The sequence below is a fragment of the Crocodylus siamensis genome, chromosome 6 (assembly GCF_052110815.1).
Source record: "Crocodylus siamensis isolate JL-2025a chromosome 6, ASM5211081v1, whole genome shotgun sequence".
NCBI classification, from domain to species: domain Eukaryota; kingdom Metazoa; phylum Chordata; order Crocodylia; family Crocodylidae; genus Crocodylus; species Crocodylus siamensis.
The window spans coordinates 16,780,246-16,790,331 of record NC_143400.1 but is presented as its reverse complement, the minus strand read 5'-3'; the positions used below and the strand labels follow the sequence as shown (position 1 = coordinate 16,790,331).

General features: G+C 62.9%; 1 protein-coding gene across 1 annotated transcript in view; it reads left to right on the top strand.

Moving 5' to 3' along the window:
- Nucleotides 1-7,233: 7,233 nt before the first annotated feature.
- KCNJ10 (potassium inwardly rectifying channel subfamily J member 10) overlaps nucleotides 7,234-10,086 on the top strand; it is a 50,277-nt gene continuing 47,424 nt past the window's right edge. Inside the window, exon 1 of the mRNA XM_090056398.1 lies at nucleotides 7,234-7,567. The gene's annotated coding sequence lies outside the window, so the exon portion shown is untranslated. The remainder of the gene's footprint in view (nucleotides 7,568-10,086) is intronic.

Below are 10,086 nucleotides of genomic sequence, written 5' to 3'. Positions count from 1 at the left end.
GTGACCTGGTCGTAGAAGGCCACCAGGTTGGTCTGACAGGACCTGCCTCTAATGAACCCATGTTGGTTGCCCCTAAGCACGATCTCCCCTGCTGGCCCCCCACAGATGTGCTCCTGGATAATTTTCTCAAACAGTTTCCCCAGGATTGAGGTAAGACTAATAGGCCTATAGTTTCCTGGGTCCTCCTTCCTCCCCTTTTTTGAAAATGGGGACCACACTGGCCCTCTTCCAGTCCTCTGGCACCACACCAGAGCACCACAAGTGCTTGTACAGCTGTGCCAGGGGTCTTGCAGTGACCTCTGCCAGTTCCCCCAGCACCCTGGGGTGGAGATCATCAGGACCTACTGATTTGAACACATCTAGTCCCACCAGAAGTTCCCTGACTAGGTCCTTACTGACCCTGGGCCTGGCTGCGCCTCCCCTGGGTCCATCCTGTATCCCAGTGGGGGGATGGCCCTGTCCCTGCTCAGAAAAATGGAAGCAACGAAACTGTTAAAGAGATTAGTTTTGTCATCTGGTGCTACCACCAGATTAACAAGCATGTCCTGCAGAGGCCCCACATTATTTGGCACCTTCTTTTTACCCCCTATGTATTTAAAAAAGGGCTTCTTGTTATCTTGGATCTGGGTCGCTAGTCCCAGTCCCATCTCCGCCTTAGCCTTCCTGACAGCCCCCCTGCAAACTCGAGCCCAGGAGGTATAGCCCTCCTTGGTGATGGCCCCTCCCTTCCACTGGGTGGGGAGGGAGGCGCTGTTCCTACCCCATCCCAGACAGGCACGGAAGAGAGCGTGCTGTTGCCTTCAGCCCCAGAGGTGGCTGCATTTCCATGGGGAGGTGAGACGTGTCCCGTGCATGGTGAAGGGCTGGTGGTTCACGGGGAAAAGGCAGATAGGTAGCTCCAAGGAGCTGATGCGATGCTGTCCCTGCAAGGGGAGGGACGTGGACACAGTATTTGGTGTTGCAGGGACCTCCATTTCCCAGGGCCTTTCAAACCTGCCCAGTGCTAGGAGCTCTGGCTGCTGAGGCCTTCACTGCTTAGGCCTCCCTCACCAAAGCAGAGCTCCTGGTGTCCCCAGCCATGAGCATCGCCCCGGCCGTGCCCCCAGAGACTCACTGTCCCCTGCCCTTCAGGAGGATCCACGCTGCCCTCCTCAGGCACCGTCTGTGCCCGAGTCCGGGAAGCCAGACACACCGTGGTAGGCACCTGTGTGCACTGCTGCTGGCAGTCCCAGGTGAGTCCCCATGCCCCATTGCTGCCCTGATTCAGTCCGCTCTACTTGCCTCCCCGAGGGCAAACCCCCTGAGACTGCCCAGCAGCAATCTCTCCTTTGCTCCCCCTCCTGCTCTGCTGCTGCCCCTCTCGCTACCCCCCTGTGCCCACCCAGGCCCAGACTGACACAGCACCGAGCCCCAACCCCAGCCCAGGCAGCAGGCTGCTTTCCCCTGAGGAGCCCTGAACCCAGCCTTCGGTCACTTTGGGTCATGCACCGGGCCATGACCCCGGTGCCCAGCCTCGAAGGGGCAGCAATGACCTGCCCTGGGGACGAGGCCTTGCAGTCCCATGAAGACAGCACCCTCTCCACTTCCTGTCCCAAACAGCCACGTGTTTTGCCACCTGTCCTTAAGCAGCAGAGCTCAGATTCATGCCCTCATGTGACCCCGTGCTCTCTCTCACTGTCCGTGCAGCCCTGAGTCAGTCCATGGGGTCCCCAGCCCTGGATTGGGATGTGAGCGGCAGCAGGCAGCGCCACACGGGGAGCAGGCATCTGGGGAGCTCACGCTGCTTCATTCCATGTGTTCCTGTCACTTGGGATTCACAATCACAGCCCAGCCCTGCCCAGCCTGGGTGCTGCAGCTGTGGGCTGCACTGGGATGGGGGCAGGGCACCCTCCTGCAGCCCAGTAGCCTAGTGGTTAGTTCACAGGCCCAGAAAGAAGAGAGCCCAGGGTCTAAACCTGCCTCTGTCAGCAAGGCTTGAACCCTCCTCCCTGCCTTGCAAGGGAAGCCTGAGAGCATCCGCTGCTGCTGGAAAGCAGGGACTAGCTCACCTCACAGGCCTGGGCCCAGGGTCATGGGTGACTGGTGCCACCTTAGTCGGGGGGGCACGCGTCCCCCAGTGATGAGTTAGCAACAAGGACCCCGCAGCCGATCTTGCTGACCAGGGGGTAGACACCCCTGCAGCCAATCTCACCAACGGGCAGTGGGGTCCCACCACAGCTGATCGCAAAGTGGTTGTGGCGCTCCCACTCCCTGGCCAGCACTCGCAGCGGGGGGGGGGGGGGGGGCACTGGCACTCCTGCCTGCTCCCCTGCCCATCGCCTGAGCGGCAAGCGCAGCTGGTCAGGGGGTGCATCGATGCTCTCAGGGGGTGCATATGCATCCCCATGCACACCCTACACATCGCCAAGGTGGTGAGGGATTGTGGGGGGCCAGGAGCCAGGGCAGACAGCTTCTCCTTTAGGATCATGGAAAATGAGGGTAGGAAGGGACCTCAGGAGGTCACATCTAATCCAACCCCCTGCTCAAAGCAGGACCAGCCCCAACTCCATCATCCCAGGCAAGGCTTTGTTGAGCTGGGGCTTTCTGCCAGGCCAGGTCCCTGAGTGCCTCTTCCGGCCAGCGCTGTGGATGTTAGGGCTACCATATGTCCGGGTTTTCCTGGACATTTCCTCTTTTTGAGTCCTATGATCTCCATCCAGATAGTTTTGAAATCTGAACAAACATCCGGGATTTTGCTCCACTCCTCTGGTGTGAACAGGGGGAGGGAGACTGACAGCAGGGAGCACCACATGCTTCTCCATGCATATACACATGCCCCACATGCAGCCAGGCAGGGGAGTGGAAACAAGGTGTCCTGGCACCGGGGCTGCGGGTGGGGAGTGAGGGACGCTGGCAGGGGTCGGGGTGGGGGCTATGCATCAGGAGTGTGGGGCACTGGCAGTACCAGGGGGCTGTGGGTGGGGAGTGAGGGGCACCGGCAGGGTTGGGGGGGGCAGGAGCTGTGGGTCAGGAGTGCAAGGAGCTGGCAGTGCCAGGGGGCTGCGACTTAGGAGTGAGGGGCACCAGCATGGCTCAGGCGGCAAGGGTCTGCGGGTCTGGAGTGAGGGGTAGCAGCAGGGATGGGGGCTGTAGGTCAGGAGTGAGGGGCACCAGCACAGCCTAGGGAGGGCAAAGGACTGTGGGTTGGGAGTGAGGAGCACCAGCAGGGTCAGGGTCTGGGGGTCCGGACTGAGGGGCAGCAGCAAGGTTGGGAGTGAGGTGTCCCCCAGCAGGAGTCCTCTTTCTGGAACTGGAAATATGGTAGCCAGGATGTGGCACTGATAATCCCATCGCTGCATCCCCAAGTACGGTGAGAACAGCCTTCCCGGCTGAGATGGGCCAGCACTGTCACAGACGCAGACCTGGCACCCATTTCCACCAACTGGCAGGAGCCAGGGCTGGAGTTGGGCCCTGGAGCTACAGCACATAGGAGGCTTGTTCTCACCTGCCTTAGGACCCTCCGGCGCTTTGGGGAAACATCCCCCCATGCGGCATGCACATGCCTGGGCCAGCCACGGCCCTGTACCCGTTCCTGTCCAGTGGTTCAGAACAGCCCTGCTTGGAGAGCCAGAGGCCGAGGCAGCCTCCTGTCCAGACAGGCCTGCTGGGTCCTGTCTGAGGGGCCCGTGCAGCAATTTTGCCTTTGATCCCAGGCAGGAACGTGGCCCAGGCTGGGCGTGCGCTGCTGTACAGCGCCTGGAGGACTGGGCTTCATCACGGCAGGTGCAGCCCAGGTACGGGGGTGCCTCAGAGCCTTCCTAGACTGCTTGTGGCTTCATAAGGCTTTGCTGGATGTGCCCTGCCCGCGGTCACAGAGGCACCGGGCCAGCTTTCCTCCCAGCCCAGCTCCCATGGCAGCGAGAACCCAAGTGTGGACAAGCTCTGGGGGCCACTCCCATGACAGGGAAGCAGGCCAGGCTGTGGGAAGGGATCCCAGATGTGTCCACAATGGCCTGGGCCCGAGCATCATTCCCAGATGCCACCCCCCCCCCCCCCCCGCCCCCCGCAACCACCACATGAGCTCCCTTGTTGCCTCACCTGGGGCCTGAGTGCACCGCCTCCAGGCTGCACTGGGGGGCCACGGGGGCAGGGGGTGGCTCTCAGTGCCTGGCAGGGGGGTGCAGGACTGGGCCGGGGGTGGGGATCTGGGGGAGGAAGGTGCTGGGGGGCTGCATGAGGGAAGGGGGTTGCCCATGCTGCACCTTGCCTCAGTTGAGCTGAGACCAGCTTGGCTGCACATCCAGGTGGGCGCCATTGCAATGCATTCTGCGTATGTGCCCTACAGTTCCCTGGCAAAGCATGCTGGGAAGCTCCTTGTGGCTTTTAGGGAACCCAGGGGGAGGAGGGGGTCCAGAGATGATGCTGGTGGGAGGGGCTGAGCTCCCAGGTATGGTACCCCTGGGCTCTACCTAGTTTAGCCACATAATGCCCCTCTGGGAGGATGCATGCCCTCCTCCAGGGACCCAGCTGGAGGCCCCCAGGCTCAGGCAGGCTTGGGGGGAACATCCCTGCACTGGGACTCACATGGGAACATCTCATGGGTGCAGCTGCCAGGGCAGGAGGCAGGAGGCTCTGGCCTTGCGGGGGCTCCAGGGAACAGGCTTTGGCACTGGCAGGAAATCTCTTCTGGGGTGCAAGGAGCAGAGCTGGATTCTGCCCGCTGGGTCCAGTCTGGGCCTGCAGTGAGGGATTCCCACCCCCCCCGCACAGGCGCTCTCGCAGCTCGGTGGGTCCAGGGCTCTCTGTCCCCCAGCGCTGGAGAACTGGCATCACCCGCTGCTCCTGACGGGCTCGCTTGGCACGTGTGACCTCAGCTGGCCCGTGGGGCTTTTCCTCCCTTGAAACTTGCTCTGGTCTCTGCAGCTGCCTACCTGAAACAGGGCTATGGGGCACGGTGAAACGTTTCCTGATTCCTCGTTTTCCAATAAACCTCACATTGCTGGGCCCCGACCAGCACTTCCTGCCCGGCGCCAAACCCCAGCACCCTCCATGCAGCCAGCAACGTGCGCTTTGTTAGCTGTCTTCAGCTCCTCAACAATCGCCCCGTTGTGGGGCCGGGAAGAGCAGCACGATGAGCCCAGAAAAGGGTGGGACCTCCGGGCAGGACTCCTGGGTCTGCCACCCACCTGCGATGTGACCTGAAGTCAGCTTGCCGCGTTGCACCTTGGTTTCCCCACCCATAATAACCCCCACTGACGTGGACCCAGGAGCAAGTGGCTGGGAAATGCTTTGAAGGAATTTTCTTGCCTCCTGTTGCTACATGTGAAGGTTTTTTCACCTTTGCAGCATTGGGTGTTGACTGCAGCCAAGGCTGGGCATGGGGACTGGGCTGTGCCAATGCTCCTGCTGGGACTTGAACCAGGAGGGTCCTGGCTGGAGGGTCTTGCCCCTGCATTCAGGGTCAGACCTATGCCATGTCGGACTTTAACCCCCTGCTCAGATTGGTACAGACGGGGTAGAGGGTTTGCCTTCCTCTGTAGCCAGAGGTGTTGGCTTTACCTGGGATCTCTGGAAAGTATTTTAACAACTTTTGCAGCAGCAGGACACTCATCTCCCCCACCTCCCCTGGGGCAGATCAGGGTGCTCCAGGTGTCTTTGGACAATGGGCCTTGAAGCTGTGATGGGGTTAACTATCATTTTCAGAACAGGCTAGACAAGGATACGTCTAGGATAGTTTGGATGGGGAACATCCTGCCTCAGGGGTTGGACTAGATGTGACCTCTGGAGGTCCTTGCCAGCCCGGCTTGTCTAATAGCCCATGAGCTGCGGATGTCAGAAGCCCAGCGCTCGGGGGCGTCAGACACCGGCTTCCCGGGTGCAGCCAAGGGAGCCAACCTGCTCTGCGGCTAGGGAGAGGCAGCAGGTCAGCCCGTACGGACAAGGGATTGGGACTTCTGCTCAGGGTGGTAGAAACAACGCCTCTTCCAGGCAGCTCCAGCCACTGGCTGCCCAGCTGCCCCAGGGGCACAGCAGCTCCTAGCTCTGTGGCTGGGTCACCTGGGCAGGCTCTGGCACAAGATCTGGGGCCGTGGGGTCACTGAGGCAGCACCAACCTCTGCCCTGTGCATTGCCTCCAGGGGCAGCAGCAAAGTGGGGGCTAGCGGTACTCCCTGGAGATGGATCCTGAGCATGTGGCCGAGGTCCCGGGGTCGCAGGCTGCGCACGTATGACACCAGCTCTGCCCCAGCCGCCTGGCAGTGCCTGAGTCTGGCACTCTGGGGGGAGCGGGGGAGCTAGGAGGGATGCATCAGGGCTGGCAACAAGGCAACAAAGCAGAGGGAAGAAGTTAATTTGGGTCTTTCCTGGGCTGTCACAGCCCCTGTCCCCCAGCACAGAAGCTCCAGCTGCCCATGTCACACTGGGGCACGCACCAGCCCCTGTCCTGGGGCACTGCTTGCCAGGGGACGGGGCTTTCCAAGCTCATGGATCCCAGAAGCAGGGGGAATTTCAGAGCGAGCCTCCCCATCGCAGACCGCTCGTGACAAGCCCCAGCTCCCGCGGTCAGTGGGGGCAGGAGGGTCATAGCTCCCAGGTAAGCGACGGGTCAGTTCCAGGCTGAAAACAGGAGCAGCAAAGGCACTAAACCCCCCCGGGTTTACCCGCCGTGCGGAGGATGGCCCTGCCTCTGGGCGCGGGTCGGGGCCTGGCTGCGCTGAGTCCACCTGAGCTCCCCACACAGGCAGGAGGGGGCTGGCCACGAAGCGGGGCCGCTCGGTGCCTCTGCCCAGTCCGGGGCCGGAGGGGCAAGCTGGGCAGGCAGCAGCGAGCTGACCCCTTGCATGGCTCCAGCAATGGAAATTGCCACTCGTCCCCGCTGCAGCACCCTGCACCCCCGGGGGCAGCCACGCAGGCCCCGTGGCTCTGCAGCCACAGCCCAGCAGGGCCATGCTGAGTGCCCACCGTCCATCCGCCCTTCCCCGGGAGCCCTGGCCAGTAACGTGACCCTATCTGCAGCGAGGGATTGATTTCCACCTCATTAACTTTCCTCTAAAACTTTCCCTCTCCATCCTCCCTCCCCCGCCCACCTTCCCTTGCCAGCTCTTTTTCGTTCCTTCGTTCCCCTTTTCTTTCACACTCTCCAGCTCCTCCCACCCCCCTGGGCCTCTCCAATGGCCACTGGCACCAACCTTCTCCCATAGGAGCAGCGGGGACGTCAATCAACTCCCTCAGCCGCCCCCTCCTTTTAAAAAATAATCCTTTCATTCAATGGAACTTGGACAAAGTTTTCTAAGAGGGGAACGGAAAAAAAAAAAAAGAAAGAAGGAGCCATAAAACCCAGGCGAGATCAGGGCCTTTCAGAGCCTCTTATCTGATAGCGGGAGCAGCACTTAAGGGCCCGCGCCCGCTCCTCACCCTCCCCAAGCCTTGGCACTTCAGGGCACCGGCTTTGCCTGCTCACCTGGGAGTGTGAGAACGTGTCTCACGGCACCGCCAGCGCCGGGGAGTCACCGTGTCCTCCGGGGTCCTGTTGCCAGAGCCCTGCCAGCGTGGGCCCGGTCTGCCAAGCCACCCCTGTCCACCACTCAAGGTAGGGAGCGGGGCCGGAGCAAGGGCAGGCTGGGTGTATGCCCTGGGTGGGTGTCGGGGGGCCCTCACGCTGCTGACACCTTGCTAAGGCAGAGAAACCTGCTCCCCTGGAGCCGCCGGGGTCCGACACCAGGGTGACCGGCCTGGGTCTTTCTGCCTGGGTCTCTTGCTCACATTGCCTTGATGCTGATGCATCTCTGGGGGCGTTGGTGGGGTCGGTCCTGGCCTGCTGTGGGCTCAGGGAGAGCAGGACCGGGTCCCAGCGAGGCAGGGGGCTGAGCGATGGTGTGACGCTGGCTGGCGGAGTGCGACTTGCTGAGGAAGTGCAGGCGGAGAGGGGAAGTCTCATGGTAACAGCGCGTGCCTGGGGCCAGCTCCCGCACCTGCACCAGCCCCCGGGTGCTATCTGTGTGTGTGGTGGGTGCTGGCATGGGAGACGTGTATGCTGCAAGAGCCACGGGCAGCAGCCTCTGCCAGCCTACGCGGCTGCAGCACCCCCACCTCTGCCCCATGGCACCCCCGTGTCCCTGCTCCTGGCACTCACGGGCAGAGGAGCTGGGGCAGCACAAGCTGCCCAGGGATCAGGCTCTATGGCTGGGAGGGCGGCATCATCCCGTCCCTGCCAGACCCGCCGCGCAGCCGGAAGCCTGCTCCGCCCTGGAGCCCTTGTGCCTACACCCCTGCCCACCACCCCCAGCCCACGGGCTGCTCCACGCACCCGGCAGTCACCACGCCACTGCCCAGGGCAGCTGGGAACGGGCTGCCCCTGCTGCCTTGGTCTGTCTCGTCCCCGTTGTCCAACTCCAGGTGATTCAGCGGGACGTTGGACAGAGGCTCTTGCTGGCACTGGCTCCCCCAGACCGTTAATGACCGTGCTGCTAATTGACCTCCTGATTCAGCTGACAAGGGGCAGGTGTATTGGAGGTCTGGGCTGGCTGGCAGCAGGGACAGCACCCGTCTCTGCCCTGCCGGCTCCTGTCTGCAGGTGTGGCGATCTCTGGAGGGGCTCCTCTGGGGACACTCCTGCGCTGGAGCAACGGGGCGCTTCCCTGGGCTCCTTCCACGCGGGGAACGGTCCCTCCGCGGGAAAGACCACTGCTTGCAGAGGCCCTGCGGCTGCCCAGGACCTCGGCCTGGAGAGTCACAAGAGTTAATCGCAGGCCCGCTCCGGTGAGCCGCAGCCAGCAGAGCAGAGCGAGCCCCCTCCCCCCCGCACAGCGCAGCCGGGCCAAGATCGGCGCCAGGCAGGGCCCTGAGCCAGCCCAGGGTGCGGGAGCCCCTGGGGCCCAGCCAGGCCCTTCCCCTGGTGCCGTTGGGTTCAGGTTGGGGTGAGAAGTACTTGCCCTGGGAGGGGGCACCTGGGGCAGAGATCATCTCTGGTTATGATGCCCCAGGTGAAACACAGCAGTCCCGCTACCAAGACCCCAGCCTGGGTGATGCCCTCCTGGGGTCGCTGGGAGTCGGGGTGCAGAGCAGCCGGGATGGGGCTGGTGGGGTTTGGAGCATGCTCTGTCTGGCCCGGGCAGCACTGTGGGGGGACGTGGTGCCAGAGAGCTCCTTGCAGAGTTGGCCTCCCAGCTGGGGCTGAGCCAGGGCCCCCCAGGCAGGACGGGGCACCACGTGCCAGGGGGCGGGGGGCTCCCACCGTGCGGCGCCGTCGATCCGGCCGGGGCCTCCCTGGCGAGTGCTTGGGCGCGCAGTTGGGCTGCCTGGTGACACACGCTGGGCCGTGCTCTCCCAGCCTGTGGGCCAGCCCCTGAACCCCTCCGTCTTCAGACTCTGCCCTGTGGGACACCCGTGGGGCTGGGCACAGGGGCTGACAGGGGCAGCCCCTGGCCGAGAGGAGTATGGGGCCATGCCCTGCCCCTGAGCTGGGGGAGCTCAGTCCGTGGAGCATGAGAGTTGGGGCATCTGGGGACCACTGCTGCAGCTTAATCCATCGGAGCTGGGGCTGTCGGGGTCCTACCTGCCAGTCCCCATCCCCCGTGGCTCAGCCCAAGCCTTCTCCACGCCTTTGTCCTTGTGCTGAGGGCCAGCTGTCCTGGGACACCCTGGGAGCTGTGTACCTAGCACAGAGGAGACAGACTCTGGTTAAAGACAGTGGTCCTCAGAGGCTCAGCCCTTTTGGGCACCTCCCTGAGACATGGGGTGGCTCAGCTGCCCTGGCCCCAGGGTCTGATGCCATCATCTGCTCTCCCTAAAACCTGAGCTCCTGGAGTCAAGGGACTCCCACACCCGTGTGTGTGTCTGTGATGATAACCCTGACTCCCCCCCATGCACCTACCGTGCCCATGGTCTCCTGTGCCCTGTAGCTCACAGCCCTGGGTATGCACTGCCCTTGGCACACACTCTGGCACCCAATTAGCCCCTCCACTCCCAGCAGCTTCATCTGCAAGCCAGGCCCCAGCATGAGTGGGAGGACAGCGGTGGGTACAGGGCAGTGTGGGGGTCAACCCCTGGGCCCAGGCCTGGGGCAGACATGGGTGCTGAGGAGGGCTGTCACCGTGCTTGGGACTGGTG